The following is a 7,346-nucleotide window of genomic DNA, read 5'->3' on the forward strand; positions in this document are numbered from 1 at the left end:
ATATATTAATGAGAGTATCTGCACACAATGGCCCCCCTTCTCTGGCAGTACAGCATGGTAGCGACAGCTGAGTGTTGGTGAAGAGGGATTAAAGACAAAACTGATTCACAGTGGTTGTAGTCAATTTGCCCTGCAGATGAAATATTATTTAACACGATTTTAAAATCTACAAATAAACAAGGTCCTCCAAACATAGCATTGTGCATTCTTTACTGAACACCAAACAAACCATATATATGGCTTTTATCAGAGATCTCCTTGCTAAAAGGAGCTGGTTTACATCTTTATGCTCTAATTGTTGTTATCTGCAGCCTGCGAAACTTTCTTCATCACCTATAAGTAACTCTTGTCATTAGCAATGTCTCCGAATATGGTATGGTGTTGTGAAAAAGTATTTCTTCTGTTTTTGTGTATATATCATACTAAATTGTTTCAGAAATTAACTTTTAAATGATAATGTTATTTATTACCCAAATCTTACTGTAAACCCTGTTCAATCAAATCAACACTTAAATAGAACTTTTTCAACAACATGAAGTTGGTTAAAAGGTTTTTCCCAGTAACACACCATGCCAAAGTTGAAAGGAATTCCAGAAATGATGAGGAAGAAGGAGATTGAAATACAGCAATCTGGGAAGGGTTACAAAGCTATTTCAAAGGCTCTAGGACTCCAAAGAACCACAGTGAGAGCCGTTATCTCCAAATGGAAAAACTCGGCACAGTAGTGAACCTTCCCAGAAGTGACCAACCTTCCACAATTCCTCCAAGAGCACAGCAATTACTCATCTAGCAAGTCAGACAAAAGCCAATGACAACATCAAAGGAAGTACAGGCATTTCTTCCATCATAACCTTCTCTGTCCACCTCTGAATAGCTCAAAAAAAGGAAAAATTCAAGTTTTTGATTGGCCTAGTCAAAGTCCTAACTTGAACTAATTGAGATGATGTGGCAGGACCTTAAATGGGCAATTCATGCTTGAAAATCTTCTAGTGTTGTTGAACTAATACAGTTCTGCAAAAAATTCCACCACAGTGCTATGAAAGACTGATCTCCAGTTATTAGAAGGTTTTGGTTGCAGTTATTGCTGTTAAAAGTGACACAACCAGATTTTAAGTTTAAGGGGGCGATTACATTAGTTTTTCACATGAATGATAGGTGTTGGATAACTTTTTTTGTTTTGTTTCGATAAAATAAATTTTTAAAAAACTGTACTGTGTGTTTACTCAGGTTGCCTTTGTTTTATGTTGTATTTCATTTGAAGATCTTAAACTATTTAGTATGAGATATACACAAAAGCAGAAGAATGATATGAATATGAATAATATGATAATGATTTGAATTATATGATAAGAATGAACAGATTCAAATACTTTTTTTTCACAGCACTGTATATTCTGTGTGTATGTTTTTGTCATTTGCTCTGGACAATATAGCTAAAAGTAAATATAATAATTATGTCTTGCTTCACATACATGCATTACCATCATCTATATTCCATGCAAAAGGGTGGTATTGTAATGTACATACTGGTATTACTAAAATGGTCCCTTAAAAAAATGGCTTATTTTTCCACTGCAACATAGAACAGGGTCCAAGCTTCTCTTGTTAGTGATGGTCTTGGAGCATAATATGTGTCCTAGATTGCCTGTGCTCTTCCAACCAGACTGTACAAGGCTGCATTTGGAAATCCCTCTTCTGGCTTCCCTGCTCCATAACGATGATAATCGCCTTGGTAACCAGGGGCAGGCCCTAATCAGCCGCCCCTCAGCTCATCTGCAAGCCGGCTGAGACCGAATGCAAATGTGCTCATTATCACACACCCATCTGAAGGACCTGAGCTCCATTCTGTTCCTGTCCAAACAGCATGACAGTGTTAGAAACAAATTAAATTTAAAAAAAATTTCCTCTTAGAGGTCTTAGTGTTTATTCTGTTTATTGTGATCCGTGTTTTGCAAGATTTCAGTGACAATATTATTTCCATTGTTGTGAATGATATTTGTAGTGGGTTTGATTGCTAAGTGGGGTATTGTGCAGGAGAGAGAGTGTTAAAATTCAGTGGAGATCACAGGGTTTATCATATGTGACCAATCTCATTATAATCCTTTTAAAATGCATTTAGAAGAATCAGAGAGACATTTACAATGCATTATTAATGGAAGAGCTAGCCTACAGTGGATATAAAAAGTCTACACACTCCTGTTAAAATGGCAGGTTTTTGTGAAGTAAACAAATAAAACCAAGCGTATACAAATAAAGTGAAAAACAATCCAATTTTTTTTAAGGAAAGAAGGACAAAACTTAAAATAACCTTGTTGCATAAGTGTCCACACCCCTAACTAATACTTTGTTGAAGCACCTTTTGATTTTATTACACTACTCAGTCCTTTTGGGTAAGAGTATATCAGCGTGGCACATCTTGACTTGGTAATATTTTCCCACTCTTTCCTGCAAAAGCATTCTAGATACATTAAATTATAAGAACATCTCCTGTGCAGGAATCCTTTGTTGGATTCAGGCTAGATCATTCAAAAACATTGATCTTCTTTTGGTTAAGCCATTCCTTTGTTGATTTGGATGTATGTTTTGGGGCATTGTCATACTGAAAGGTAAAATTCCTTTTCATTTTCAGCTTACTAGCAGACACCTGAAGGTTTTGCATTAAAATTGACTGGTATTTGTAGCTATTCATGATTCCCTCCACCTTGATAAAAGCCCCAGTCCTGGCTGAAGAAAAAAAGCGTTAAAGCATGATGCTGCCACCACCATGCTTCATCGCAGGTATGGTGTTCTTTTGGTGGCGTACTTTTTTGCACCAAACATACCTTTTGAATTATTATACCTTTTGGAATAGGTCTCATCAGATCATAACACATTTTGCCACACAGTTTGGGGTGATTTAGTTGAGCTTTTTTGAGCTTTTTTTTTTGTGAGAAAGGGCTTCTGGCTAGCCACCCTACCCCATAGTCCAGGCATGTGAAGAATACGAGAGATTGTTGTCACAGAGACAGTAATCAGAGAGTAATTAGTACTTGTCAGATATTCCTACTTGTTTAATGTTGCCATAGGTCTCTTGACAGCCTCCCTGGTAAGGTAATCCCTAAAATGTAGGCTCTGTGTATGATGGAGAGAATGGCATTTGGTGCTTTGCCTCATGCACGAATGTTTAAAGTGCGATTTTTTGGTTTGTACACGCGTTTTGTACTAACACTCAATAATTGATTTTCTGTGCAGAATGTGGCCTTATTAACAGCTTAGTACATTTGACCTAGTGCATGAAAGATAGAGATTTTTAAATGTTTAAAAAGTAATACTTCATGAGGAATAGATTAGTGGTTAAATGGCTTGCTTCACAAATTAGGTTTATTTTAAAGTCACATTCCATTCCATCTCAGTGCTACCATTAGTAGGTGTGTGAGTTGGGGGGTGGAGTGTAGTGGGTTGGGTTAGGAATGTAAGTGGCGACAGTAAGTGGGTAAGTCTGACATGGTTAAATTTAGTGGCTGATTAGGCTGTATGAATTTTAATCTTGTTCTCACTCAAGCTCTGTCTGCCCCATGTTACTTCTTCCTTTCTTCTTTTTTATCTTGTTTTCCATCTTATTCTTTCACTGACTCTTTTACTCAGACCTTGCTCAGGCTGTCTGAGCACATGGAGTTATGATAATGGGGAGACAAGAACTGATTTGAGTGTGACACAAGTTGGATGGCCACAGCTTGTTGCATCTGCCTCTTCTGTGATGAGAGTGTGATGCAGGAGCATGATTGTCAGTGCATGTTGTATATATTGTAGTACTTCTCATAAATGACCCTGAGCGTGTGCTGAATTTTTCCCATTCAGTTAATACCTCATTACAAATTATCAACGCATACATAACCACAGAGCTGAAAAGGTCACAGGATATACCTGGTGCATTGAGAGTCTAATAATGAGGACGATATAAGTGGGCACTGTAGCTCTTATGCAATAGGAGAGAATATCTTCACACCCATTACTAGTGCCAAATTGATTAAAACCCGGAAGCAAATCTCAGCCCCAGTGAGTGCTACTGGCACAGAAATCAGTGATTACTGTACTTCAAAACTGTTCCAAGCATTACTACATTTTGGTTTTGCCACCTTCTACACATTATATTCTACATGGCTTTCTACTGGTAATTTTTGTCTTTTTTTTTTTTAACACTAATTGTCCATAATGCATAAAAATTCAATTCATAGAAATTGTTTACTCACTGTATAGCTTTAGTGTCTTAAATATAGTTGCGTATTACTAAAGATATTACAAATAACAAAGTGTTTTGTTAAGACACATACACGTAAATGGCCACTTTAAAAAGAACACCTGTACCCTTGCACAGTCATGCAATTATCCAATCAGCCAATTATGTGACAGCATAAAATGTGAATACATAAAATCATCCAGATACAGGTCAAGAGCTTCAGTTAATATTTGAACGCAAATCAATATGGGGAAAAATGTGATCTCAGTCACTTTGACTGCAGCTTGGATTTTGGTGCCAGATGGGCTGGTTTGAGTATTTCAGAAAGTGCTGATCTCCTGGGATTTTCATGAACAACAGTCTCTAGAGTTTATACAGAATGGTGAGAAAAATGAAACTAAATGAAAAAACATCCAATAAGCGGTCACTCTGCAGGCAGGATGGTCAAAGGAGAATGGCCAGACAGAGAAGTTTAAGCTGACAAGAAGGCTATGGTAACTCCAGTGGCCACTCTTTGCAAAGGTGGTCAACAAAAATGCATCTCGTACATACCACACTGAAGTTGTACTTTAAATATAAATCTATACTAGTTTACAATGCAAATAATGTACAAACTGTTCAGTTGGAGAGAATATAATTTAATTATATGTTTTCTATATTTCACCAATGTACAGTTAGTAACGACAAATAACTTCTGACATAAGGAGACAAATGACATCAAAAACAGTCTCAACCAGTTAACCCATAATGATAATTGCGGTTTCTTCTCTCTTTCATGTAAAGACAAAGCAATATTTTATAAAACATTTTGTCATCTGGTATGTTTTGACATAAGCCTTAAATAAATATTCTAGTATAGCTTTATTAAAATGTATGTAATAAGTATCAATGTGTTAAGAAGGTCCAAAAGTAGGCAACCTTCAAATAAAGTGTACTTTATAAAAGATTCATACGATGATTCATACAGATGTGTTGTAAAGTCCCAATGTAGGTACTCTTCAAATCAAGCATTACTACTCATTTAACCTTCAACATCGATTAGTCTGTCAGATGCCTTCATACTTTTATCAGAGTAGAAGTTTAGAAGGAAACTTTCAATTTTACTTCCAAAATAATCCACCTTAACCCTAGGGAAATACGATGTATTTACGAAATACGATCTATAACTGACTTGCAAGCTCTGTGAGTTGAGATACAGTACACTAAACACTAGTATTTGGCACTTGCAGATGGAGGCCATTGGTGTATTCTTGGTAATGAGATCCCCTTGGATTTGCATGAATAAAGAATGATTGTTTGCTATTTTAAAGGCTGAATGTATTAATAAAGTTAAAGCAAGCCAATCTGAATAATAATAACAACTGCTGAACATTTTCTGAGTAAATCACTGCTTGACAGTGATATCGGTTTATAGTGTGTTTAATACACATGTGGACAGACTGTCATTGCATGGTAGTGCTTGTGTTTTAGACATGTTGATCTGTGCTTATGGACCCTCTTATTCTTGTATATGGTCATCATGGATGATGTCTGTAGACAAGCACTAATTGAGGCCAGCTTATCCATTTTCTCCATTTCATGGTTCACACACTTTCTGAATAAAACCATGAGATGAGACAGACTTCCTGAGCGGGAGGACTGAATATTTAACCAAGCTCCCTCATCCATCTTCCAAAGAGTCCTGTCACAGAACTAATGATGTCTAAAGATATCTGTGATATAAGTTAGATACAGTATTAAACTAGTAACTATTGGTTTTAACTACATTCCCAAGAGCAAAGAAAGGTGTTAACATTCTTGTTTACAGAATAAACAGTTTCATTTCAGAGAACAAGCTTTTATTTATTTGATCTCTAAAGAGCATCCATTACAGGAAGGCTCCATGTTTATTTTTATCTTCATCATTTATTAAGATGTGAATAAATAATTATAGCCAACTATATTAAACTTCAAGAAAATAGCCAATAAAGTAAATGAGAAAAGTAAAATATACAAATTTACCAAATAAACTATACTATAATACATACCATAAGCGGTAATGTTTTAAATGTTGTTGATATCCTGAAATTCTGTTATTGCCTTTGACCAAATATTATGTTTTGCACATTTTAAATCACTTTGTTATTACCATGGTTAATCTGAAACAGCTTTCAGCACAAAATATTGGGTTGTTATCCTATTATCCAGTCAGGCAATGGGGATAAAATACATAATCAGTTAGAGTCATAATAAAATAAGTTTCAAACAACTGCTCACGATTGATTGCATCATGAAATTTGCAGAATATTTTGATGCAAAACCTGGTTGCCTCTGCCAAGAAGTTAAGACTTTTTGTTGGATGGTTGTGGGGACAGAAAATCAGTCAGTATGTTTACATGGACAACAATAATCCAATATTAACCCGATTAAGACAATACTCTGATTAATAATCTAGTATGTAAACAGCGATTATTGATTATCTTAATCCGGCTAAAGTCATACTCGAAGTTAACACAAATGGAATTAAGACATGTGGAGTATTCCTGTTTTAGTCGCATTATCGAAGTACATTATAGACATGTACACACCTTAATCGTGTGGGAGTTTTCACCACATTTTGCGACAGGACACGTACACACACGGCAGTGCTCAACAGTTTGACGGCAAACAAGAGAGCATGGCTGCGTCCGAAACCGCCTACTTTCCTGCTATATAGTAGGCGAAATACATGTATTTCAGCTACTATATAGTAGGTAAGTACGCAGTTTCGGACACAGCCCATGGCTTCAAGCAGTCGTCTATTTACACGTACAGCATGATAAATAATTACCTGCACTTGAAGCTTTCGTCAAATTAAAAATTAAACACCCAAAATTGTATACGGTCCCATAACGAAGACAAACTGTATGTCTATATGTGAATGTTGATACGTAATGATGTGTGCTGTTAATCAGTCTATGTTCTATAACATGTAAAACAGGAACATGAAAGGAATATTCTAAAAGCGGCTCATGTATACACCTTAATCACAACATTGTCTTATTCAGAATAAGCTCAACAATTAGATTATTGCTGTCCATGTAAATGTAGTCAATCTTTTTCAATGACCATCTCAGTCTCCAGTTCTAGAATCTGAAACCCATGGTTTGAA

Source organism: Ictalurus punctatus, chromosome 25 (genome assembly GCF_001660625.3).
Source record: "Ictalurus punctatus breed USDA103 chromosome 25, Coco_2.0, whole genome shotgun sequence".
Lineage (NCBI taxonomy): Eukaryota > Metazoa > Chordata > Actinopteri > Siluriformes > Ictaluridae > Ictalurus > Ictalurus punctatus.